This window comes from Somniosus microcephalus, chromosome 11, assembly GCF_052327205.1.
Source record: "Somniosus microcephalus isolate GS21.2 chromosome 11, FLI_Smic_1.0, whole genome shotgun sequence".
In the NCBI taxonomy this organism is placed as follows: Eukaryota; Metazoa; Chordata; class Chondrichthyes; order Squaliformes; family Somniosidae; genus Somniosus; species Somniosus microcephalus.
Window position 1 is genome coordinate 30024065 of NC_140997.1, and position 27957 is coordinate 30052021.

The 27957-nt window shown below is 46.1% G+C and overlaps 1 long non-coding RNA gene across 2 annotated transcripts in view; it reads left to right on the top strand.

Annotated features, from left to right (window-relative positions):
- The first annotated feature begins 20403 nt into the window (after positions 1 to 20403).
- LOC147110443 (uncharacterized) overlaps positions 20404 to 27957 on the top strand; it is a 29058-nt gene continuing 21504 nt past the window's right edge. For both annotated transcript variants that reach the window (XR_015080096.1, XR_015080097.1), the window contains exons 1-2: positions 20404 to 20491; positions 24995 to 25194. This is a non-coding gene — a long non-coding RNA (uncharacterized LOC147110443). The remainder of the gene's footprint in view (positions 20492 to 24994; positions 25195 to 27957) is intronic.

Sequence of the window (27957 nt, forward strand, 5' to 3'; positions counted from 1 at the left end):
CTTAAGATGAATTTTGTCAGGGTTTGAGGTGAAGTTTGTCAGTGTTGACCACTTTGGCCATTTATTTTATTATTCAAAAAAAATCTGGAACTGCACTGTAAAGCTCAGTAACTCTAATATCTCCCTACTGTACATGGTGGGCAACCTGAAATCGCTCAGCCAAATATAATCACATCAATTTGTCTGCTATTATTGATTCTGTATTTTCCTTGATTACAGGCTTTAAAATATTAGTAATCTGGCATAACTAGCCTGAATGTGTTTTACTGCACGTCAACACCTCCCCCAAACACACAAATTGTCTAATTATACTATTCAAAAAGATGCAACAACCAGTTCCTTCTGTTATTTTAACGTCTTCTGAAGGCTTTTAAACTTTAGTCTGTAAATTCCTCTTCAGCTAAAGATTCAATGTCAGACGCACATCCGTTCAGTGCTCATATTGTTTCTTCTCCAGCTGTCCTCATCACCCTGGCTCCCATACTTATCCATTAAGTCTTTATTCACTACATCTCTTTGAAGACATTCTTTCCCCATATACTTCCCTGTCTCCATGCCCCTTTCTATTATCACTTGCATAACATGGATTGAATAACAGCAGCAGATTTTAAATGGAGCTACAGTCTGGGTGGCAGTCACTTGACAAGATTTAGCATAGTCTCGATCAATGTAGCAACACAATCGAAGCACGATGAGATCATCTGCTTTGCCGCGGACCTTTCTCTCAGGCAGGCCGAACCTTTTATTTAAAGCACGCAGTAACAAGCTCTGAATATGGACTGTATGCTGAGATCTTTTGTCTTGCTGATTTTATTTCCCTCCCCCACCCCCCCCTCCACTACCCCCACTCCCCAAGTAATTCAGAAATTCTTTCATCTCTGTCTAGGGAAACAAATTTGGCGGGAAATATGCCCTCTGTTTCCTTCCATTGTCTTGCTGTTCTGAATGCGCTCGTTAGTGCCATCACAAGAGAAACTAGAACAAACTAGCACATTCCTTATTGTCATCTGTGCAAGCTCTTGAACACTCACTGAAGAAATACTTTGAGTGTTTCCAAAACGCCATGGAAAATTCAAAGCACCTGCATGTTAACCCATCATGTCAAAAATGTTTCATTAAAGCCCTTCATTCCTCCCAAAAGTTTCACATATAAGACCTCAATAGTAGCTTATTATAATTACAAAGAAGATGGGAATTCCTTGCTGCATTTTGATTTAATTCTGCAGTTTGGTAGAATGTCAAGTGCAATCCTTGGCGATGTATTTTACACTTTTATAGCATTGTTTTATTTTGTAATGAATGAATTATTGAACTATACTGATTAAATATTTTCCTTATGCGAAATTGCGAGAGATACTTTCTTTATCCCAGGGTTGAACTCATGATCTGGGCTGACATTCTAGTGCAATACTGAGGGAATGCTTAAAATAAAATAACAAAATGAAATTATGCAGTAAAATGGAGAACATTTATTTGTCAGAGATACTGACTTCAGATGAGGTGCTAAACCTGTCTTCATTTTCTGTGCTTCAGCTGGATGTTAAAGATCCTTTGAGTGCTTGAAGAAGAGCAGAGAATTCTCCTAGCTTTCTGGCCCAATTTCTTCCTCAACAAATACAGGAAACTTTCGTTTAACCGGAGGTTAAATGTCCGGAAAGCTCTATCTACCGGCAAAATTCAGGAGCCGTTTCCTATAAGTTTTTTTACTTCTCGTTGCTTTTTTTTTCCAGTCAGGCTCTGCAAGGTCTAGCTGAAGCTGTTGCTTAGCTACAGAGACGCTTTTAAGCTGCGGCCGACTGTTTTGAAGCTGTTGCTAAGCAACAGGGTTTGTTGATTCACACGGAGCTCAAAAGCTCCGTATGTTTTAACATTAGTGCTGGTTTCTACAGCAGTTTTGATGGTACGGCACCAGCTCGGTCCCGTCAGTGCCGGATACCAAAAAGTTTCCTGTACTATCAAAAATCAGTTCATCTCATTGATGTTTGTGGCATGTTGCTAGTGCAGAATTGCTGCTTACATAACCAGGGTTCTTGGACTTCAAAGCTCTTCATTCTGTGTGAAGCACTTTGAGACATTTTAACATGATAAAATATTGTGGCCCCAAAGTATTGCCCCATACCTCCAACAGGAGACCAGTGGGATGCCTGCGGAAAAGGAGTAATGGCTGAAAACGGCCTATTGCGCTGTTACATTAGTGCTTCCGTCTGCGTTATGGTACAAACGTGAGGGAACCCCCGCAGAATTTCGTGGGCCTACATCAGTACATTTCATCTGCTGAAGAATTGCCCACTCGATGCATTTTTCTAAAAAAAAGACAGCCATGTTCACAAATTAATTGTTTATTCTTGTTGAATGACCATTCTAAACCCATAAATTCTTGTTAAATCCATACTTTATATTGAACTAGTTTTGTTTCTGTGCATATGTAGTTAACTGACATATTGTACATCACATTCTATATGCATATTTCTAAAACATTCATAGAAGTAAATCATTTACATTGCGGAGAATATCATGCTATCATAAAATCAGGTGAAATGTTTAAGTGACGAGTCACTGTTTATTGTCATGTGCGCTACATTCTCACCTGAAGCTTTTTCACGGTTTGTGACAAGGTTTATGAACAGAAACCTTTTGCTTCTGTCATGTTTCAAAACTTTTCATCATTTTTTTTTCTTCACGGAAATGATTTGTTAATGAGTTATGTTGCAGTGTTGTGTTTTAATATATGCGTACAAGTGCTTCAACAAAAAACATGGGCTGCAGGCATGGAAGACGAGAAAGGTTGTGGAGTGTCATGGCTCAATCTACCTCAAATTGAAAGAAAGAAAGACTTGCATTTATATAGCACCTTTCATGAAAACCGGACGTCCCAAAGCACTTTACAGCCAATTAAATACTTTTTGAAGTGTAGTCAATGTTGTAATGTTGGAAACGCAGCAGCCAATTTTTGCACAGCAAGATCCCACAAACAGCAATGTGATAATGACCAGATAATCTGTTTTTCTTATGTTGATTGAGGGATAAATATTGGCCAGGACACCAGGGATAACTCCCCTTCTAAATGATACCATGGGATCTTTTACGTCCACCTGAGAGAGCAAATGCGGCCTCGGTTTAATGTCTCATCTGAAAGACGGCACCTCCAGCAGTACAGCACTCCCTCAGCACTGCACTGGAGTGTCAGCCTAGATTTTTATGTTCAAGTCTTTGGAGGCAATCAGAGTCAGTTGACTCATCCCAGACTCATTAAGCTACGATGGTCCATAGTCATTTTTTTAATTACAGCAATTGGTGTCTTCAGATGCATGCCCCCTAGAGGGGAGGAGGTGTAGCTGCTTTTATTGACAGGCCTACTGATGAATCACTGAATGGGGAAGAAGTGGGGGGGGGGGGGGTGCCGGCCCTACATTTGCTGTGAACACAGAAAGGTAATGAAAGAACTGATACATGAGGAGTCGATTATCCAGTTCGCGCTGTGGAGGAGAAACTTGCTCATCTCAAGCCCAAAGCCAGTCAGGATCAGAAGGCTGCGCAGAATAAGTAAGTGAGCTCGCTAATAAGGTTAGTGTGGGGTATTCTTATTATTTTTCTTGTTCTTAAGAAAGGTTCTGTAGTTAGCTGAATCGAGTTGAGATTTACACCAGGAATTTACTCAGGGGTTCTCCCAATCAGCTGCCTTAACTTCCATGGTCGATCAGGGGAAACTCCAGATGGACATGGAGTATTGCCAACCCCACCATCTCATAAATCAAGAGACAAACTCTTAAAAATCATGAGATTTGGTAGAGAAATCATGAGTTGCTATTTTTTTCAAACATAAACCAATATAGATTGACAGTTGGTTTACAGACTTCATTAGTGGCTTTATTTAATCTCTAACAGGTCACAGCTCTTTACTAAAACTCTGGCTGCAGTTTTACTAACCTTGGTGGGTCCGGGGTGGGTGACATCGGTGGCGGGACCCGACCCCGCTGCTGGCTCCAGCCCACTCTGGAAAATTATTTTCCGTTGATAGGGCTTGTTAAGCCCACCCAGCACGTTTCCCGGCCAATTAGAGGAAGCGGGTCTGGTGACATCATTTTGATGATGCATCATCAGCCGGTTTCCTTAAATGGACCATGGCCAACTTTATTTTGACAGTTGTGCTGTCAGTGTTCTACAGCACTGAGGTGCTGCAAACACTGACGAGCACAGAGATGCACGGCTGCACCCAGGCTCTCCCATGACTCCCTCCATATGTGTAAGGAGGGAGTCATAGCACGCAGGGAGGTTCTCTTCCCTTCCAATGGGCAGAAGAGACCTCCCCAGGAGATCAACACTGCCTGCTTGCACATTGCAGAGGAGGGCACCAGCAGGGATGTGGTCAGGAGGACCTGGGTGCAGTGCCGCAAACCTTTCAATGATCTCAGTAGATCACGAAACATTAGTACAAAGCCACACTCAACCTCATCCTGCTGTGCCTCTCATCACATCCCCATCACAACCTGAGGATTGGGAGCAGTTTAGGATTCAGCAAAGGAGGACAAAGGGATTAATTAAGAGGGGGAAAATAGAATATGAGAGTAAGTTTGTGGGGAACATAAAAACTGACTGTAAAAGCTTCTATAGATATGCGAAGAGAAAAAGGTTGTTGAAGTCAAGCATAGGTCCCTTGCAGTCAGAATCAGGGGAATTTATAATGGAGGACAAAGAAATGGCTGACCAATTAAATACATACTTTGGTTCTGTCTTCACAAAGGAGGACACAAATAATCTCCCAGAGATGTCGGGGAACATAGGGTCTAATGAGAGGGAGGAATTGAATGAAATCAATATTTGTAGGGAAATGGTGTTAGGGAAATTGATGGGATTGAAGGCCGATAAATCCCCAGGGCCTGAAAATCTACATCCTAGGATACTTAAGGAAGTGGCCCTAGAAATAGTACATGCATTGCTGGTCATCTTCCAAAATTCTATAGACTCTGGAACAGTTCCCATGGATTGAAGGGTAGCTAATGTAACCCCACTATTTAAAAAAAGTGGTAGAGTGACATCGGTAGTGGAGAAAATGCTAGAGTCCATTATAAAAGATGTAACAGCAGAGCACTTGGAAAACAGGATCGGACAAAGTCAACATGGATTTACAAAATAAGTCATGCTTGATTAATCTACTGGAATTTTTTGAGGATGTAACTGGTAGAATAGAAAAGGGAGAACCAGTGGATGTAGTGTATTTGGACTTTCAGAAGGCTTTCGATAAGGTCCCGCATAAGAGATTACCATGCAAAGTTAAAGCACATGGGATGGGGGTAAGGTACTGACTTGGATAGAGAACTGGTTGGCAGACAGGAAGCAAAGAGTTTGAATAAACGGGTCTTTTTCCAATTGGCAGGCAGTGACTAGTGGGGTACCGCAGGGATTGGTGCTAGGACCCCAGCTATTCAAAATATATATTAATGATCTAGATGAGGGAACTAGATGTAATATCTCCAAGTTTGCAGACGACACAAAGCTGGGTGGACATGTGTGCTGTGAGGAGGATGCAGAGAAACTCCAGTATGATCTGGACAGGTTGGGTGATTATACTGCATCTGCCATGCATCTGCCCAATGTGGATAAATGCGAGGTTATCCACTTTGGTGGCTAAAACAGGAAGACAGATTATTATCTGAACGGTAATAGATTGGGAAAAGGGAAAGTGCAACGAGACCTGGGTGTCCTTGTGCACCAGTCGCTGAAGGTAAGCATGCAGGCGGTTAAGAAGGCAAATGGTATGTTGGCCTTCATAGGGAGAGGATTTGAGTACAGGAGCAAGGATGTCTTGCTGCAGTTGTACAGGGCCTTGGTGAGACCACACCTTGAGTATTATGTGCATTTTTGGTCGCCTTATCTGAGGAAGGATGTGCTTGCCATGGGGGGAGTGCAGCGAAGATTCACCAGACTGATACCTGGGATGGCAGGAATGACGTATGAAGAGAGATTGGGTCGATTAGGCTTATATTCGCTAGAGTTTAGAAGAATGAGAGGGGATCTCATTGAAACTTATAAAATTCTAACAGGACTAGGCAGACTAGATGCAGGAAGGATGTTCCTGATGGCGGGGGAGTCCAGAACCAGGGGTCACAGTCTAAGGATAAGGGGTAAGCCATTTAGGACTGAGATGAGGAGGAATTTCTTCACCCAGAGAGTGGTGAACCTGTGGAATTCTCTATCACAGAAGGCAGTTGAGGCCAATTCATTAAATATATTCAAGAAGGAGTTAGATATATCTCTTAAGGCTAAAGGGGTCAAGGGATATGGGGAGAAAGCAAGGACAGGGTACTGAATTTGGATGATCAGCCATGATCTCATTAAATGGCGGAACAGGTTCGAAGGGCCGAATGGCCTATTCCTGCTCCTATCTTCTATGTTTCTATCACTCTGTCTTCCCTACCCTACTCCTGCACATCCTTTCTCACACCAGCTTACCTTGAACCTCCACCCATCCCTCTCTATCTATATTATCACATCCCCATCTCACTAGCCACCCCTCACACTCACCCTCATCCTAGTGCAATCATACCAACTAACAATACACAAGGGTAGGCACTTGGCTGTTTTATCCAATGTTCATGTAAAGTTTCTGTTAATGTTCTGTCAAACTTTGAAACTTTTATTTTCAACACTTTGCATTATTGGACAGATTTTTGTGCACCTTTGGAAATGGATTATAGTAATAATAATATAATAATTCAACTTTATTGTCATTGTACAATGCACATGTACATGAACAACGAAATGTGATCTTGCAAGCTCCCATGAGTCCAGTGCAAATAACATTAACATTAGTGAGTTGTAGTGAATATTGAGATGTAACGGGCCCCCCACAATGGTGATGAGTGTGAAAGGAATGATTTGGGCATTGTAGGGATGCTTTATGGTGTTGGTGTGGGGTGGTGCCAACCTGCCATATCATGTGGCATCCCTGGCCTCCCGGGCAACAATGTGGTCGGGTGCTGATGCCCTCTGTCCTGTGCAGCATCAGGTGATTGCGGAGAAGATTGGTGGTGTTGTTGTTGGTGCTGCTTGTGTGCCTGGTGCTGCTGGTGTTGGGGCTCATCGTGGTGGTGGGATTCTGAGGACCAAGGTGAGAGAGTGTAAAGGGCACCCATGCTGATGGAATAGATGGCAGGTGAAGTGGCGATGACAGTTGCGATCTGTCAATGGTGAGAGAGGTAATGAGGTCAGACAGGATGGAGACTTGTGTAAAGACTTGCAGCATGGTGAATCTGTTGTGGAAATGCAGTGAGGAAGAGTTTGTGGCTGAGGGAAGATATCTCTGTAAGGTGGGAGCTTTTACTGTACATTTGAAGCTGTCAACTCAACAGCTGATTCAATGGTCACTGAACTCCTGCCTCAGCTTGACAGGCATGGTCTATGACCAACGTGGACCCCGTGGGCAAGCTGTCAAATGCAGAAAGTAAGCCCAAATTCATTCTTAAGTGTCTCTAAACAAGCCACTAATTACCTGAATTGAGTCCCCCGCTGTGAACCGACTGCTGCGTGTCGGGTCTGCTCAGCGCTGACAGACCCGACATAGGGGAAAGGTGCATGGCGGCGGGTTCACATTGGGGTCCCGACCCGCTGGGGAAAAAAAAACTTTCCTACCCGACCCACCACCGATCGCGCCCACTGACCCCCCGGAAAATCCAGCCCTATATTACTGCATCTGAAAATGATTTACAGAAAACGTTTTAAAAATCCTGCCTGTTATCACTACGTCACTATGTTTGGGTACTCCTCTGGTGTTTTGGGCAGGTGATTTTTCAGTATCGGGTAGCGCAAAATTATTGTATTCTAAACAAAAATTAAGACTTTGCAATGCCCGGATTTTCAAAGACTTGGGGAGGCGTGTGACAGCGCTAATGATATTGATGTGGGTTCTGACGGTGGGTGATATTTGGGCTCAGGCCGCTGTGGGCTCGGTACACGGGTCTGTCCCTGGAGTGACAACCACTGTCCTGCTCCCCAGCTCACGGTCTGCCCTACAGGCTGTTTACCATTCCCATCACAGCACCAACAGCTGCCTGTGCTGTCTTCAATGAACAAAGTAATACTATATAAGAGGCTCACTGACCTGCTGCGCATGCTCAGTTTTTCCTGAGCGCTTCAGACCACGTGCTGCGAAGCTGCAGAATAAGCTCGACAAAGCTGCCTAGGAGTTCCTGAAACGGTCCAATGTGGTGAGTTCCCAGTTATTATAGTTATGTATTTCTACCATTTTTGATTCACATTTCCGACATTCACAGTATCTCCTTTCATCTCTGAATGAGCGGCAGTTCCCACTCGCATCATCTCACTCCTGATAATGATTTCAGCCCTTGAAGCACAATCATTTGCATGATTTGAATTGAAGCGTTATGGGAAAGCAGCCCACCACGTGTTTTTCTTTAATGTATAGTTAAAGCAGTTAAGAGTGTCAGTCATGGCTGATTTGGTAGCACTCTTGCCTCTGAGTCAGTAGGTTGTGGGTTCAAGTCTCAGTCCAGACACTTGAGCAGTGCAGCGCTGAGGAAGTGCTGCACTGTCAGTGGTGCTGTCTTTCAGATGAGACGTTAAACCGAGCCACCGTCTGCTCTCTCGGGTGGATGTAAAAGATCCCATGGCACTATTTCGAAGAAGAGCAGGGGAGTTATCCCCGGTGTCCTGGTCAATATTTATCCCTCAATGAACATCACAAAAACAGATTATCTGGTCATTATCACATTGCTGTTTGTGAGAGCTTGCTGTGTGCAAATCGGCTGCCGCATTTCCTACATTACAACAGTGACTACATTCCAAAAAGTACTTCATTGGCTGTAAAGCACTTTGAGACAACCGGTTGTCGTGAAAGGCGCTTTATAAAGTCTTTCTTCCTTTCAGTCATGACCATGTCTCATTAATAAGTCGAAAACTTGAGACTGACAGATAAGACGATAAATATGTTTAGATATCTAATTGCAGCATTCTTACAGATGTTTTGCTTATTTAATATGGAGTACCTGAGATATCTCACTCATGTTTATGATAGTAAATCAAGACATAATTCTAGAATTGTTTTAATGTGGCATAAACCGTAATTTTGCTGGATTCGCTAGTTTGCTTTCGCGCACTAACCAAAGACCGTGTTTCTTTTGAAAATGCAAAAAAATGCATTTTTGGATTCACCTGTATCAATTGTTGGATGTCCGCTGCTCTCACAGCGGAGGAGACATGCGCGTTGCACTGTATTCCTAAACAGGACAGCTGCGCTTGACATCATTGAGTGGCCGTCGCCAAGAGAAACATTTGTTCTGCTGTCCAATAGCGTGGCTCGAAACCAAAAGGGGGAGGAGCCCGTGGAGCAGGGAAGCCCGACGCTCGTGCTTGATCTGTGGCAACTCTGAATGGAGTTGGGGGGCGCGTGAAGTGGAACACTCGCTACCCAAAGGTTCCAATCCCTGTTGCAATTCCAATTCCGGGAACGTTCCAATCTCCGTGGCCAATGCTGGGCGGCGCTACCGCGCACTGACCAATCAGAGTACTGCCGTGCTGTTGCACTCCCGCCCAGCGTCATTACTGGACCCGATATTATTTTAACCTACAAAGTTTGTGTGGGACTATCTTAAGGGCACCTGTATTGTTAATATTATTGATTTAACTGTAAAATGTACCGCTGTATTTATACTGTTAATTATAAAGCTGTTCTTAAGGCTTTATTTTATTGTGTTAATAAAAAGATATCCAATCCAAAAGAACTTACTGGACCTGTGAACGAGGTTTCCGCCGATCGTCCGCTGAAGTTGCGGCAGTCGATTGGGGAACCCCCCCACCAGGAAATTCCTGCCGATGATATCCAGCTCAAACTGCAAGGGGGTCCTATTGTTACACTCCTAGGTTATACTATTTTACAATTAGACATTGGGCAAAATGGGAATACTCCTGAATGATGACGGGAGTGGCCAGCACGGCTGTACGCAAGAAAGTATCTAGGCCAGACCCGAAACTTCATTTTACTGTAGTACAATACGTACTTCGTGGTGGCGACTGGTTAAACCAGAATCTACTTACAGCTGAATGCAGGTGCAAACGTGTTGTTTCAAGCTGATGAAAACAAAAAATAGGAAGTGTTTCCAGAGGTTTTTCTGTTATACTGGCTGGTATACAGTCAGATCTCTTTATTGTGACCAGATGCTTTTATATTCAAAAACATGGGCCCCGATTTTCTGCCAGCCGTCGGGCGGCTTTTCAGGCGGCCGGGTGCCGAAAATCGCCGAAAAAGTGGGTCGCGACTGTAGTGTCCGCGTATCAATAACACACGGACTGCAGGAGAACGGTAATAACAGGTGTTTACTGAACAGAGGGTCTGCTGGAACTAACTGTACAAATTACTACACGGTGTTATATACAGGTGTGGTCACTACTGGTACTGCAGTATACAGGGGCTGTAAAAGATAGTTCCTCTCTTAAAGGTACATACATTACAATTCCTCCCCTTTTAGATAAACAGTACATAACATTCATTTAACAATTAAATAATAACTAATTACAATTACAATTTTCTTTGTACTATATACATCAGCTGAAAGTAATCATTTATAAATTCAGTCTTTGAGGAGGCTTCCCGATCCTGTCTGGATAGCGCCTTTCTCGAGTATCCTGTTCTTGCGGCGGAGTCGATTCTGGCTCATTGTCATTGGTTGGTTCGTCAGCTTCCAATACCACTGATTCTGAGGTAGACGCAATCTGTACTTCGGGTTCATCACCAGGTGCGTATGATCGTGGCATGGGTTTGACTTGTTCCTGTGACTCTAGAATCTGGTCAGCATGGCGTCTCACGATGCTCTCTCCAACGTCCACTGTGTACATTAGTGGTCCCTGCCGTGTTCATATCGTTCCTGGCTGCCATTTTTCTGTTCGGTAGTCGTGGGCCAAGACTGGTTGCCCTATCTTGAAGCTCCTGGTTGGCTTCTCATTGATGTGCTGGAATTGCTTATTCTCAACATCTCGTCTTATGTTTGGTTTGAGCAAATCCAGGCGACATCTTAACCTTCGGTTAAAGAACATCATGCTGGAACTTGGTTGGTGACTGCATGTGTCGCAAACAAGCAAACAAGAAATTATCCAACTTGTGTTGCAGTGGTATGTTGTCGTTATACATCGCCTTTATTGCTTTTTTAAACGTTTGAACAAACCTCTCAGCCAATCCATTTGTGGCTGGATGATATGGGGCGGATGTGTAATGCTTTACCCCATTATTCCTCAAAAATCTCTGGAAATCCTCGGACACAAACTGTGGTCCATTGTCGGAGCAAATCTGTTCTGGCAAGCCATTCCTGGCGAAGATGGTCCATAGGACTGCAATAGTTTTCTCCGTGGTGGTGGAGGACATTTTGATGACCTCTGGCCATTTCGAATGTGCATCCACGGCGATTAAAAACATTGAGTCCATAAATGGACCAGCAAAATCAATGTGTACCCGTTGCCATGGAGATGAGGGCCACTCCCATAGGTGTAGCGGGGCCTGTGGTGGAGCGTTTTGGACTTTCTGGCATCCTGTGCATCTCTTGGTCATTTCCTCGATTTCTTTATCGATTCCCGGCCACCACACAAACGCCCTGGCTAGGCTCTTCATTTTTACCCCTCCCAGATGACCCTCATGAAGCTCATTGAGCACTCTATCTCTCAACTTGGGTGGAATTACCACTCGGGATCCACACATCAAAGTCCCCCGGCACACTGACAGCTGTTCTCTCCTTGGCGAGAATGCTGGCAACAGTGAGTTGCCATGTGCTGGCCATCCCTTCACTGTCAAACCATAGACCCGAGAGAGTGTCGGGTCATTTCGGGTTTCCTTCTCTATACTTGAGTTTGTAACAGGTAGACATTCGACTATGGTCGAATGGAATATCTCAACAGGTCCACTGCAGGTGCTTCCTCCACCGTAGGCAGCGGCAGGCGTGACAGCCCATCAGCGTTTCCATGCTGTTTCGTGCCCTTGTACTCTATTTTGTATTGATGTGCCCCTAGAAAAAGGGACCATCTTTGCAGCCGAGGCTGGTGATCAGTCAGTAAGGTGAATTTCTGCCTGTGCAGATAGTGATTGAACTTCTTCAACCCCCACACCAGGCTGAGGGCCTCCCTGTCAATCTGGGCATAGTTACGCTCGGCTGTGGTTAACGAGCGTGACGCAAAGGCTATTGGCCTCTCTGAACCGTCAAGGAATTTGTGCGACAGCACCGCTCCAATGCCGTAGGGAGACGCATCACATGCCAACCGAATCGGTAGTGTTGGATTGTAGTGAGCCAATACTTCTTTTGAAGTGATTAGGCATTTACATTTCTGAAAGGCACGCTTACACTCATCACTCCATTTCCATGCTACTCCAGTTTGCAGCAGGGTGTTCAGTGGCTGCAGAATTGTAGACAAATTTGGCAAGAACTTATGGTAGTAGTTCACCAACCCGAGGAACGACCTCAGTTGCGACACATTTTCTGGTGCTGGAGCCTTGACTGCTGCCTCAATCTTGTCTGGGGACTTATGTAACCCCTCTTCATCAATCACGTGGCCACAATACGAGATTTGTTTCCTGAAAAACTCGCATTTGGGGCAGTTGGCTCGTAGCCCATATTCTTGTAATCTAGTGAGCACGTGCTCCAGGTTGGCAAGGTGTTCACTGTCATTTTCGCCCGTAACCAGGATGTCGTCCAAATAATACTGGGCCCCCGGGATCCCTTGCAGGACTTGTTCCATCGCCCTCTGCCAAATAGCCGGAGCTGATGCTACCCCGAATACCAGTCGGTTGTACTGGTAAAGACCTTTGTGAGTGTTTATCGTGAGGTATTTTCTAGATGCTTCTTCTACCTCCATTTGTAGATACGCTTGGGCCAGATCAATCTTCGTAAAGCGTTTCCCTCCAGATTGTGAGGCAAAAATATCTTCTATCCGCGGAAGTGGATATTGTACTGTGTGAAGGACTGGGTTCACAGTTACCTTAAAGCCCCCACAGATGCGGACCTTCTTCGGCTCCCCAGGCGTGCTGCTCAATGATTTCTTCATTACAGGAACGATGGGTGTGGCCCACTCACTCCAGTCCACCTTGGACAGCACACCCGAACGCTCCAGACTCTCCAGCTCTGCTTTGACGGCTGGGCGGATCGCATACGGTACCGGTCTGGCCTTAAAAAATGTTTGGGTTTGCGTTATCTTCAATTTTTATCGTTGCCATTACGCCTTTTAGAGTCCCAAGTCCTTGCTGGAACACCTCTTTCGCGTCAGTTAGAATTTTTAACAGTCATCCAGGTGTGATGTCGTCATCCTTTTTGTCAGCCACAGTTAGCGCCTGAATGGAATGCCAATCCAATTGTATTTTTTGGATCCATTCACGTCCCAATAATGGTGGTCCTCCATCTTGTAGTACAGGTAGACTACCCTTTATCCGGACTTCCGAAAACCGAAACCCTCTAAAAACCGAAGGTTTTTTCGTTCAGCGTAAGTCATGCGTACGAACGACAAAACCTTCGGTTTTTAGAGGGTTTCGGAAGTTCGGATAAAGGGTAAGTCGTGCGCACGACCCCCCGCCGACCCCCCCGCGGACCCCGCCGGCCCCGACAACCGCCGACCCCGACAACCGCCGACCCCCCCGCGGACCCCGCTGGCCCCGACAACCGCCGACCCCGCCAGCCCCGACAACCGCCGACCCCCCCGCGGACCCCGCCGGCCCCGACAACCGCCGACCCCGCCAGCCCCGACAACCGCCGACCCCCCCGCGGACCCCCGCCGACCCACCTTCCGAAATTCGAAATTCTCCTTTATCCGAAACTCGGCTGGTCCCGAGGTTTTCGGATAAAGGATAGTCTACCTGTATATATAGATACAGTTTCTGTGTTTCCTTGCCGTTGTATTTAACGGGCACCCTTATTTTTCCTCTGGGGTAGACTTTTTGCCCCGTATATGTCTTCAAGACAATGGACGTGTCCGTCAAGGGTATGTGTGAGAATAGCTGCTCGTAGTCTCATCGATTCATGACTGTTAGGGCTGATCCTGTGTCCAATTCCATCTTTACTTGGGACCCTGCTATCATGAGGGTGACCCAAATGGTTTGGTGATCCTCCTTTGCGATCACGTTGTGTAACTTTAGACAACTTAGTCTCCTACTCCCGGAGTCATTATCACTCTTCTGACCTTCTGAACTACTGTCCGTCATCTTTTGTACTTTCTTGTACTTTTCCTTAGTAGTTCGTTTAGTGTTGGTTTTCTTTCCCGACCTGCAGACTCGTGCTATGTGTCCCATTTTTCCACATTGCCTGCATACTTTGTCCTTAAACCAGCAATCCTTCTGGTCATGGGTTGTTCTGCCGCAGCGATAGCACTTTTCTGCTCCATATGCCATTTCATTGGTGCTATATTCTTGCGGTTTCTGTTGTATTTCCGCAGCTCCCCGTGCTGCTGCTTCGTAGGATACTGCAACGCTGAAAGCCTTTTCTAGTGTAAGGTCCTTTTCCGAAAGTAGTCGTTTCTGGGTTCCTTCACTCTGGAGCCCGCAGACAAACTTATCCCTTAAGGTATCTGCCAGTCCTGCTCCGAACTGGCAGTGTTTCGATAACTTGCGTAGTTCCGTAAGATAGTCAGCATTACTCTCGTCTTTGTGCTGGTTTCTTTTATGGAACTTGAATCTTTCTGCTATCAGCAGCGGTGTAGGGTTTAGATGTTCCTGTAAGATATTGACAATCTCTTCAAAGCTTTTCTACATTGGTTTAGCTGGGGTAATTAAATTCCGCAATAGGCCGTACGTTCTCGCGCCCATCAAATTCAATAATACCGACGCCTTCTTTTCATCAGCCATCTCATTTGCCTTGCAGTACACTTCAATTCTTTCCACATACGTGGTCCAGTCTTCTATTTCATTGTCGAAAGCAGTGATGCTGCCACTCTTCAGCATCTTGGGTGGTTTAAAATGGCGCCTCCCGCGCTTTTCCTTCTTCCCCAATGGATTAAAATGGCGCCTCCCGCGCTTTTCCTTCTTCCCCCGCTGCTGCCTATGCTGCTCCTAGCGTTCTAAATAGTAATGGCGGCGCCCCGCGGCTTTCTGCGTGTCTCTCTTTTGTTAATTAATTTTCTTAGTTTTATTCTTCTTCGACGCTGTCCACTGCGCGTCTCTTTTCCTTCTCCCTTTTTTATTTTCTTTAACGCTGCCTGGCTCTTGAGCACCGGCCACGCCCTGTGCGCGCCACCCTCTCTCTCTCTTTTCCTTCCCGACGACGCTGCTCGGCCCCCTTGCAGAGCCGCTCGATTGAGCTCTAGCCCGCCGCAGTCTGGGAAGGGTCAGCGCACTACCTGCTACCAGCCCGATTTGCTGGAACACCTTGACTGGAGAACCAAGCCCAGCTCTCCAAAGCTTCCCCTGCGATTCTCTGAACTCTGATGGATCACTGGACGGTTGCCCACGGTCGACGCCCGTTGCTCTGGCTTCGACCTCCAAGAAGCTTCTTTTCAGGGATGGATCCCCGTGAGGTGATGCAGTACTGCAGGTGAGTTTGAACCTGCTCGTCGCCACTGTAGTGTCCGCGTATCAATAACACACGGGCTGCAGGAGAACGGTAATAACAGGTGTTTACTGAACAGAGGGTATGCTGGAACTAACTGTACAAATTACTGCACGGTGTTATATACAGGTGTGGTCACTACTGGTACTGCAGTATACAGGGGCTGTAAAAGATAGTTCCTCTCTTAAAGGTACATACATTACAGCGACCCCACCCCCCCGATTCCCCACCACGTCCGACTTTCGGACCGCCGTTTCTCCGCAACCCGATTCAGTCCCGCCCGCCACTGGCGGGACTGGCCATTGGAACGCTAATGAGCAATTATTTCCATGTTTAAGCCGATTTTCAGGGGCCATTGCGATTTTGTGGGGTTCCCCACGCTAAACACGCCTGCGGGGAACCCCGCTGATGAAACCTGGCGTGAAGCTTGCCGGCTTGCTTGATGTCAGCTGCAGGTCATTCGGGAAAGCTGCGATTTAAAGGGACAGCACTTGTATGCTGAAGGACCTTGTTGCTGCAGGCTTGGGGCTACTTCTTCAAGGCTTAGGCACAGCTGTGGAAGGTTGCAGCCTCACACATTTCTCCAATGTGATCTCCTGGGCAGCCCCTCTCGCCACCCTCACTCTGCGCTTCCTCAGCGGAGGCATCTACCAGAAGCATGGGACGCCTTTTCTTCCTTCCCTTCTTGCCATTAGAGGATCTCCAGCAGCAGAGGCGGCAGCAACAGAACCAGGAACAGCAGGATGAGCACCAGGCTGCTGCTCACTCACCTGAAGCTGCACAGACCAGAAGGGGCCAGCGCTTGGAAGTGGCTTGAGAGCACCTTGCTGCACTTTAGGGGGCCATGGGGACCCGTATCTGCACTGACAGTCCTACTCAGAAGGACTTCCATGAAAGTCTGGTTTCTCTGTTCAATAGATGGTCAACGCTTCTCAAGAGATGTCATTCTCTTATGAGCACTCACCATGTTTTCCGTACCCTGGCGAGTTATCTCCTCCATGGAGGTTGCCAGCCTTTCCACGGTGATGCGTTCCTGCACCAATGACTCCACAAAGGCTCTGCTCATGGTCGCTATGGACTCCTCCATTCGCTCCGCACTCGCAGCGACCCTGGAGACAAAACCTGCCAGAGACTCCTGCATCTGTGCATGGAGATCCATCACCTCTTCTCTTGCGGATGGAGCCAGAGGCAGAGGGTCGACATGCAGCGCAGCTGAGTTGGCAGAGTCCTGTGCCCTCCGACAAGGACTCTCCACTGCTGTCCCTGTCTCCAGAATCTGCTGAGGCTCACTTGTGAGCTGTGAAACACCAGGTGACAACACTACTCTATGTCCCGAAGGTCCCCCCGAAGTGTGAGTGTCTGTGCTGGTGCTGGGTGCACTTACTTCTGCTGAAGCTGCGCCCTCAGAGGTTGGAGCTTCCTCTGAGGAGTCTGGCTACACAGCCTCTTCCTCCTCCACAGTGGGGGACAGGGGCTCTGGATGGTCCTGTGGGGGAGTAGAGGAAGGAGTTAGAGATGTGATGCCAAGGTTACATGCACATTCGAGTTGACATCTGCTGACACCTGCATCCATGCAGCCTTGGCCTCAGTGGGAGACCTCTTCCTGCCTGACCTAGGGAAGAGGACCTCCCTGTGGGCCCTAACCCCATCCAATAATGCCTGCAGTGAAGCTTCGTCGAATTTGGAGGCAGCTCGGGTCTGGCACTGGCCACAGCTGCTGAAGGCTCCTCTGCCATCCTGCATGGTTTATTTGGAAGCCAACAGAGGAAGCAATGCTTTGCTGTGGACCTTGAAAGCACCACGAATGATGATATCATACTGTGGGGCTTCCTGACTGGAAATGGACAATTAGCAAGGCTGCCCACACGCTGGAGATTAATTGGCCACTTGAGGGAAAATTGCATGCAGCTGGCTGACATTTTTTTGTGTGTCAGAACCCCACATTCGGGGGAATCTGACCATTTCCCACACAATCCACAAAATCGGGCCCATGATCTCTGCTGCGGAATTTGGCCTTGAATGGGGGCGGGCGGGGGAAACTCTCCACTGGCTGGAGTCATACCTAGCATAAAGGAAGATGGTTGTGGTGATTGAAGGTCAATCATCACAGCCCCAGGACATCGCTGCAGGAGTTCCTCAGGGCAGTGTCCTAGGCCCAACCATCTTCAGCTGCTTCATCAATTCTCTTCCCTCCAACATAAGCTCAGAAATGGGGATGTTCGCTGATGACTGCACAGTGTTCACAACTCCTCAGATAATTAAGTAGTCCATGCCCGCATGCAACAAGACCTGGACGACGTTCAGGCTTGGGCTGATAAGTGGCAGGTAACATTCGCGCCACAGAAGTGCCAGGCAATGACTAGCTCCAACAAGTGAGAGTCTAACCACCGCCCCATGACATTCAACGGCATTACCATCGCCGAATCCCCCACCATCAACATCCTGGGGGGGGGGCCACCATTGACCAGAAACTTAACTGGACCAGCCACATATTTACTGTGGCAACAAGAGCAGGCCAGAGGCTAGGTATTCTGCGGCAAGTGTCTCACCTCCTGACTCCCCAAAGCCTTTCTACCATCTACAAGGCACAAGTAAGGAGTGTGATGGAATACTCTCCACTTGTCTGGATGAGTGCAACTCCAACAACACTCAAGAAGCTCGACACCATCCAGGACAAAGCAGCCCGCTTGATTGGCACCCCATCTACCACCTTAAACAGTCACTCCCTCCACCACCGGTGCACCGTGGCTGCAGTGTGTACCATCTACAAGATGCACTGCAGCAACTCGCCAAGGATTCTTCGGCAGCGCCTCCCAAATACGCGACCTCTCCTACCTAGAAGGACAAGGGCAGCAGACACATGGGAACACCACCACCTCCAGGTTCCCCTCCAAATCACACACCATCCTGACTTAGAAGTATATCGCCGATCCGTCATCGTCGCTGGGTCAAAATACTGGAACTCCCTAACAGCACTGTGGGAGTACCTTCACCACACTGACTGCAGCGGTTCAAGGAGGCGGCTCGCCACCACCTTCTCAAGGGCAATTAGGGATGGGCAATAAATGCTGGCCTGGCCAGCGACGCCCACATCCCACAAAAAAAATACAAACTTAAAATCGCTTTTATTTTATTAGAACTCGCTTTTAGCCTCCTGATCCTAATCAGGGCGACCTCAGCACCGCTATACAATGAGGCTGCTGATGGTTGGAACGGGCTGTTCTGTACTGCTATAATCCCTGACATAAAAGCTGCAAACAGGAGCCAGCAGAATGGTTCACATAAGAGGAACTAGCCTGACCAGTTTTGAAAAAAAAATAACAGGCCTTCAGGGAAGAAAGGTGGAGCAGCATTTAAATAGCGAGAGTTTTAAACATCTTAAAGACATTGCTGATGTTTTTATGTAATCTTACATTATCAAATATTGTCTTATGATCCATAGATTTTTAACACACCCCAAATCGTGTTTTCACAATGCATACAGAGTAACCAGCTTCAACAGGTATTGTTTGTGGAATTTTTTCCACTAATGCCAAAATCTCATGTAAAACATCCCCCTTATTTTGTTCAGTTCTCGAAGAACATAAAGGATCACTGGTTCTGTATTATATCTTGAACACTGAAGTACAGTTTGTTCCAAAAGGATATTAGGCCAGTAATTACACATGGACAGAATCCACTGGAGTTAGTTAACAGTCTGTTTTCTGTTAGGCACTTAATCCTTGCATGGAGGGAAAGGCTTCTACTTCCTCAGTACTAGTTCCCCAAGGGTCAGTGCTGGGGCCACTGCTTTTTTTGATATATATATAAATGACCTGGATATTGGAATACAGAATAGAATTTCTACATTTGCCGATGACACCAAACTTGGGGGTGTGGCAAACAGTGAGGATGATACCAATCGACTGCAACAGGAAGGCTAGCAGAATGGGCAGACAAGTGGCAGATGGAATTTAATACAGAGAAGTGTGAGGTGATGCATTTTGGCAGAAGGAACAGGGAGAGGCAATATACACTTAATGGTACAGTTTTAAAGAGTGTGCAGGGACAGAGGGACCTGGAAGTTAATGTGCATAGGTCCCTGAAGGTGGCAGAACATATTGAGAGAGTGGTTGGCAAAGCATATGGGATCTTGGGCTTCATAAATAGAGGTATTGAGTACAAAAGTAGAGAAGTTATGCTGAACCTTTATAAAGTGCTGGTTAAGGCCACAACTGGAGTATTGCGTCCAGTTCTGGTCACCACACTTTAGGAAGGATGTGGAGGCCTTTGAGAGGGTGCAGAGGAGATTTACCAGAATGATTCCGGGGATGGGGGATCTTAGCTATAAGGACAGGTTGGAGAAACTGGATTTATTTTCATTAGAGCAAAGGAGGTTGAGGGGTGATTTGACAGAGGTGTACAAGATTATGACTGGTTTGGATAGGCTAGACGGGGAAAGGCTATTCCCACTAGTTAATGGTACAAGGACTAGGGGACACAGATTTAAGGTTTTGGGCAAGAGGTACAGGGGGGATGTGAGGTAAAACTTTTTTACGCAGCGAGTGGTGAGGACCTGGAACTCGCTGCCGACGGAAGTGGTGGAAGCGGAGACACTCAATGTTTTCAAGGGGAGACTGGATAGGCACTTGAGGGAAATTAACTTGCAGGGCTACGGGGATAGAGCGGGGGAATGGGACTGACTGGATTGCTCTACAGAGAGACGGCACGGACTCGATGGGCCGAATGGCCTCCTTTTGTGCCGTTATGACTCTATATGACTCTATGACTACTTTTTAAAAACAGATCAGATTCTGAAAATATACACTGGCAATGTTCCCTCTAGTTTTTTTTTGGTGCTCGGTCCCTTTAAATTTGCACAATGGCCGGGCATGCGCGGTATCTTTTCCAGCGGCAGGAACTGCGGCCTGAGCGGGACCTCCCAATTGGTGTGCGGCCGCACACCTTAGGGGGAACATTGCGTGCTGGTAAATATTACACATTCAGCGGCTTCTATAACAGCCGGCCAATTTGTAATGCTGGTTTTGCGCCCAGGCAGTACGTTGAAAATCTGCCCCAAGGAGTTTAGTACCTTTGTTTTTCTTTTAAACAGGTTGAACTATCGAGATGGAGTTCAGCAACCAATTCAATGAAGCTTGGGGGTAATTGTGACTTTGGGCGATGGTGTAAAACGGGCGATATCGATTCAGCCGCCCGTTATACATCTCTCTCGATTTTCATTTCAAATGAAGTCTACACAATACTTCACGGGCCGCCAGATCACTGCAACAGTGCTGCTGTGTTTCCTCCAGTTGACACAAGATTGTATCACAAGTACGCACACATGAAACTCTATCCTTGGGCAAAGGGAAAACACACAATTTTTTTTCTAACTAACAAAGAGTGTTGCTGTGCTTTTGTGACTGAACTTATTAGGATTTTAAAAATTCAAAGGTTTTTTCTTTTGAGGACGCAGTTGCACAAGTACAGTCATTTTGTGCCTAGAAAATTGATTGGCTCGGCTTGACTTTTGCAATATATAAAGAGCAAAGGAGAGCAAACAGCAGAATTAAATATCAGAAACTAAACAATGAAACCAAACACTGGTTCGGCCTCAACTGGAGTACTGTGTCCAATTCTGGGCACCGCACTTTAGCAAGGATGTGAAGGCTTTAGACAGGGTGCAGAAAAGATTCATGAGAATGATTTCAGGGATGAGGGACTTCAGTTATGTGGATAGACTGGAGAAGCTGGGGTTGTTCTCCTTAGAGCAGAGAAGATTGAGAGGAGATTTGATAGAGGTGTTCAAAATCATGAGGGGTCTGGACAGAGTAGATAGAGAGAAACTGTTCCCATTGGCAGAAGGGTCAAGAACCAGAGGACACAGATTTAAGGTGATTGGCAGAAGAACCAAAGGCAACGTGAGGAAAAACCTTTCTACTCAGCGAGTGGTTAGGATCTGGAATGCACTGCATGAAAGGGTGGTGGAGGCAGATTCAATCATGGCTTTCAAAAGGGAGTTGGATAAGTACCTGAAGGAAAAAAATTTGCAGGGCTACAGGGAAAGGGCGGGGCAGTGGGACTAGCTGAAGTGCTCTTGCAGAGAGCGGGCATAGGCTCGACGGGCCGAATGGCCTCCTTCTGTGCTGTAACCATTCTATGATTCTAAGTATGCTCACCCCCTGCTGAAATATGTCAATATACACAATATATACACAATATAAAATGTATTCAAACACAGCACAAGAAGACTGAATATTACTTTGAGGATCTGCACCTCACTATTGTGACGTTTATTTTACAGGCCATATACAGAGTGTAAACTAGCAGTAGAAGTCTCATTCAGTGTATAGCTGGGGCTAGGATATACAGTGGCAGCAGGATAGTTAAACGATTCTTATTATTCTTTCTATGTGTGTATGGCCTTAGACAGTGTAGTAACCTGATATAACTAATACTGCGTTCATCTGGTGTTACCGAGATTAAATCAACCTCAGTCAGCTAAAATCTACAGCTAAGCCTCTCTGTGTGAAAATTGTGCTGTCATGGGTTCATCCTAATTTAACTCCTGAGGGAAGAACATAACCACAGATACCACTTCCAAGAACAGAAAGCTGTCAAATCCTTCCCTGGCCCCAAGAGCACTCAAGTAGAAAACTCAAAGATGTTGTTTTAACATTAGCCAACCTTGAGCAATTGCATTCCACTGGTGACATTGGTATGATCAGAACTGGACTGGAGCTGGCTGGAGCTGCAACGAGTAGTAGTAAAATATTGAATCATCTTTGTCTGCTCCTTAAACCATCACTCCATTTTACATCCAGAAATTCTACCAGCTCCCTTTCACAGGAGTTACTAGCTGTCCAGGAGTTTCCTTGGAGCTGCTCCCACTGCACCCCATGCATAAATGGGCTTTTCACCGCACTTACGGCAATGTTACGGCAACAAAGCAGGAGCTGCTCCGCAGAAATTCATGGCCAATGTGGTATCAATCAATTTTGAGAAGGACGTACGAGAGCATAAATTGAGAAAAAGCAGTTATCACAATCTACCCTATCATGGAATTTTCTGAAGGGAAGTTCTGTATAAATACTCCCCGATTATCAAACAAAACTCCAGAATGTTCATCCATCCTCACATGCCCACCATTCAGTGCTGGCTGGCTGGCTGCCCTCATTAGACAACCCTCCCTTTCCCCCATTCCACCCCACCCCACCCCACACCGCTCATGAAACACATTTATTTTGATCTTTTCTGCTAAACTTGTGGAAGAGTCTTGTAGTCTCTACTCTTGCTTGCAGCTTGCCAATTTTATACTTCTGTTCTTTATCATTGACATATAGGCAAACTGTATACGAGAGAGACATTAGGAGCGGTGAATGACCAGGGTTAAGAATTTAGAAGCACTGCACACAACAAGGCGGGGCTGGGGCTGGGAAAGAATGTGAAATTAGGGACTAAAGAGTTAATTACCGTACTTCCTTTATTGAGCAGAGTTAGTTACAGGTGATTGGTTTACAGGGAAATTTTAATTATAAAGTCATATTCGTAGTTGTTTCTAGGTGCTTATAAGTAAGTTGTATTCTACACAAATGGAAAGAAGGAACTCCAGGAATCCTCTGAGACACCTTGATGCTTGATTGATAAAGTTACTCCCATTAGCTGAAAATATGCTCATCGCTGAAGAAAGTCATGTTTACTGTACTATCTTGTAGAAATGACCATGAAGCAAAGTTTACACATTCTTAATAAGCACTGTGCAAATCCCTCAATGGCTCAGGTAATCTATTCAGTGAGTAAGTGTGCCGAGCAGGCAAGGAAGGTCCCAGATTTAATCCATCATCTCTGCTGAGTTAGCTAATCTCATTTGGGGGAGGGTGGTAGGGGGACTATAATTGGCCTATGGGCTAGGGAGGCGTTATTGTCTGGGGTTCCCAGTTATTGTTATCCAGCCACCCCTTGTGGAAGTGCACTTGTGAACATCTGATTAAGAGGAAATTGAACTCAAGGTTTGAAGCCCTCCACAGTCAAATAGCCTGTGAAGAATCAGACGTGCAACAGTGGCTGGTTTGGGTGAGGTACTGGAGGATGGAGGTGCGATGGGTCTGAACACCAAAAAGGAGTCAACATCTTCAGGACAAAATAAAATTGCTAGAGAAAAGTGGCTCAATGCATGATGCATTTAGGCCTTGGTATACCAAAGGGGTTGTCACTCGTAGGTATTTGCTGGTGAGGTTTTTATTCAACTATTACACCTGTGGTATTCTGGGACTTCAATCCCACAAAATAAGAAAATTACTGGCAGCAACCTGGGGAAGAGAAATCTGGATCAGCACCACAGTGTAATTGGAGGGCTGATGTATAATCTTTTTGGAGCCAATACTACTGACATACATAGCTGGCATTTTATCCCACTGACTCAGTCATGTGGGAGAGAGAGGGAAATTTAAATGATTGCCAGTCTGTTAGCCATGGCTTAGTGATAGCACTCTCACCTCTAAGGCTAAAGGCTGTGGGTGGTTGTGTGGCTGAGTGATCTAAGGTGTTGAATTAAGACTCCATTCTCTGCAGGGACAAGGCTTCAAATCCTACTGCTGCCAGAATTTATGTTGGTTCTTATTTTGTGGCTAACATAAAAGGGAATCCAAAGGCCTTTTATAGACATATTAACAGTAAAAGTGTTGTCAGAGCAGTGAGGCCGATTAGGCCAAAATGGAGATCTACTGGCGGAGGCCGAAGGCATGGCTGAGGTACTAAATGTGTACTTTGCATCGGTGTTTACCAAGGAAGAGGACTTCGCCAATTCTACGTTAAACGAGGAGGTTGTCAGGATACTGGATGAGATAAAAATAGATAGAGAGGAGGTACTAGAAAGTTTGGCAGTACTTAAAGTGGATGAGTCACCTGATCCGGATGGGGTGCATCCAAAGTTGCTGAGGGAAGTATGGGTAGAAATTGTGGAGGTGCTGGACACAATCATCCAATCCTCCTTAGATACAGGGGTGGTGCCAGAGGACGGGAGGATTGCAAATGTTATACCCTTACTCAAAAAAGGAGAGAAGGATAAACCTGCCAATTACAGGCCAGTCAGTTTAATGTCAGTGGTGGGGAAGCTTTGCAAATCTGCTGCGGGTCTCCTACATTCCAACAGTGTCTAGACTTCAAAAGTACTTCATTGGCTGTAAAGTGCTTTCAGACATCCATGAAAGCTGCTATATAAACGCAAGATAACAACAGAAAACGCTGGAAAAACTCAGCAGGCCAAGGCAGCATCTGTGGAGAGAGAAATGGAGTTAATGTTTCAGGTCGAAGACCCTTCGCCAGTTCTGACGAAAGGTCATCGACCTGAAATGTTAACTCCGTTTCTCTCTCCACGGATGCTGCCCTGGCCTGCTGAGTTTTCCAGCGTTTTCTGTTGTTATTTTGGATTTCCAGCATCTGCAGTATTTTGCTATCATATAAATGCAAGTCTTTCTTTTCCTTTTTGTTAGCAGATCTTGGCTGGGGCAGCAGTTGGGGCATCATAATTGGCCATAGTGGTTCTGGACTGGAGATGAGAAAGTCGTCAGCTCCTGATCACCTCTTCTGGAAGTAAATGTGTGGACACTGGGTGAGGACAGGCTCCATAGTAATGCCGCCAGCACCGAATGCCATGTCATCACTCACCGTCAAGGCTCACACACATATACAGGTACACTATCCCTTATCTGAAAGCCTTGGGACCAGCTGAGTTTCGGTTTTCGGAATTTTTCGGATTTCAGAAGGTATTATTGTAAGACTGGGAAATTTGTATTTAATATAAATTTTAAAAGTTCAGGCTACCTCTTGCGACTGTTCCGTGTCTCATTCCCCTTCCTGCTTCTCTGGAAAGCCGGATATCGGCTGATTCCTACTAAGCTGGCCCGCAAATCAGGTCGGGGGTCGGGTGGAGAAAAGAATATCGGACGGGCCGCGGTTCAGGTCGGGGGTGGGAGTCGGGGGGGAGAAAAGAATATCGGACGGGCCGCGGTTCTGGTCGGGTGGGGGGTCGGGTCGGGTGGGGGGGGGGTCGAAAAGAATATCGGACGGGCTGCGGTGGGGGTCGGGTCGGGGGGGGGAGAAAAGAATATCGGACGGGTCGGGGGTCTGGTCGGGTCAGGAGAAAAGAATATTGGACGGGCCGCTGCAGCTATCGGACGGGCTGCTGTATTGTTGGGTTCACTCTCCCGGTACCTCCTTCTCACTGCCCGGCTCGGCCTGCAATCTCCTACCCAGGAGGGAACTCTGTGACCCTCTGCCCTGCTCAGCGTAAGTCGTGCGCCACTCTGGTCATGTCGTGCGCACGACTTACGCTGAACGAAAAAACTTTCGGTTTTTAGAGGTTTTCGGTTTTCGGAAGTTCGGATAAAGGATAGTCTACCTGTATATATAGCCACTTCTGTGAAGTACCTGAGTTTGACCAGAAATGGTGGAAAAGCACCTCAGCAAGGAGTTAATGCCTTCAGACGGGATGGGGAAGGGAGAAAACTAGCAAGAGAAACCTTTCTGTAATCGCCATTGTTTGAAAACACAATGAAAATCAGGAATGGATGTTAATTAACTTTAACTGCTCCCAATTACCCTATTCCACCTCATTATGACAAATGTACGTGTCATCAGGAAAATATGTTTATGTTACATGCACCATCACTGGCAGGTACATCTATTAGAAAATCAGACACAAGATAATGGAGCCACTAAGCATTTCACAGCACACATACCTGCTGGGGAATTGTGTACTGCAAGTTTATCCACATTCCGTTGCCTTCAGTAAGTAGAGTAATTATGTTCTAAATCTTTTGCTGATATAACCAATTTATAATAGGATTTAACCAACATGCCTTGAGGTAAACAGGACCTGCATTTGGATTTGGTTGCTGCCTCACTTGTGAAAGCATTAAAATGCCAGTTTAGTAGTTTGTCAATGAAGGAAGATGATCTGTAACAAAAGCGAACTTTAAAGCTACATGTCAGCCAGGATTCTGTTGTTCTGAAAGCTTCTAGTTAACACAGCGGTGCCATGTTACCAATTTATGCTGACACAGAGGTTATTTTGTAGCATAAAAGGTGTCTTGTCATAAATAATTTAATACACGCCTTTCAACCAAATCAAATCAAATCAAATCAAATCAACTTTTATTGTCATTGTTAGTGCACAAGTGCAGTACAACGAAATGTAGGCTTGCGGCTCCCGAGAGTGTACAATTTGGATTAGGACACTTAAACAACATACATATATGTACATATATATTAGCATAAATATGACCATAATAAAGTGCATCGGCAGATGTGCAGGCTTTAGTGTTTATTTGTGGAGTTCAGTAGGAAGTTTTCCACTCCCACGTTCAATGTCAGAGGAGCATATTGGGAATTTCCACCTGTTAAATTAATGGGCAGAAAAACAAATCACAGGCTGGAGGTGATCATTCTCCCACTTTGTGCATATGGTGCACAGAAAATCTCCCCTATAGAGACTAATGCTGGTGTGTAAAAAAGAGGAGATTCAGTTGGTAAATACTGTGCCCAGCATGAAACTTTTTTCTTCAGCTCAATGTCTGATGTGCATGAAAACCCATCAACATATATATGCAAGAGTCTCTGAACCAAGCTACCTAGAAATCCATACAGGGAAGAGTTTCTGGTTATTCAATATGGAGTACGCACTCTCACTAGTAGGGACACAATTCTGCATAGGGGTACTAATGGAATTTAACCAGCTAAAACCTATGCGGCTGGTCAGCGCAGAGTATTGGTAAGTTTTTGCTACCCTTACTGTTAGGGCAGTTGCTTGCATAGTTATCTGTGGCCAAGTTGACAGAATCCTTGCCCCTGTGACAGGTCTACCCCTCTATAAATGAGCATGGTTGGCTGGTCAATCATCATGGATTATTGTGAATATGCTTAGCTTAGGTGCAAGGTGACCATGTCTGGTACCTTTTGTCAGTCAATCTCTCCTGCCTTCCATCCTATCACAGACCTTTCCTTTGTTCTATCCTCGCCGCCTCCCTGCCCCTGCTTAAAAATCTCTCTTCCCTAACCTTTTCCAGTTCTGACGAAGGGTTCGATCTGAAACATTGGGCAGGATTTTCATTGGGCCGTGGAGGCGGGATTGGAGGCGTGTGGGGGGGTTAAAATCCCGAAATCAGGGGGCACAAACCAATCCCACCTCCAACCCGCCTCCATGCCAGTTTCAAAGGAGGCGGGTACCCGACCCGCACTGGGACCCGCCTACCCGAGGCGGGAAGGGGATTAGTGCCAATTAACTGCCTGTTAACAGGCAGTTAACAGGCAGTTTTTAGCCTAATCCCTATTTTCATTGTTGAAATGTGGGATTCCTGACGGCTCCAAGCCACGCCAAGTTAGCAAGGCGGGCCGTCGGGATGAAGGGCTTGGAGGGTTCAAGATGTCCGGTGTTCAGGTGAGTGATGGGTGCATG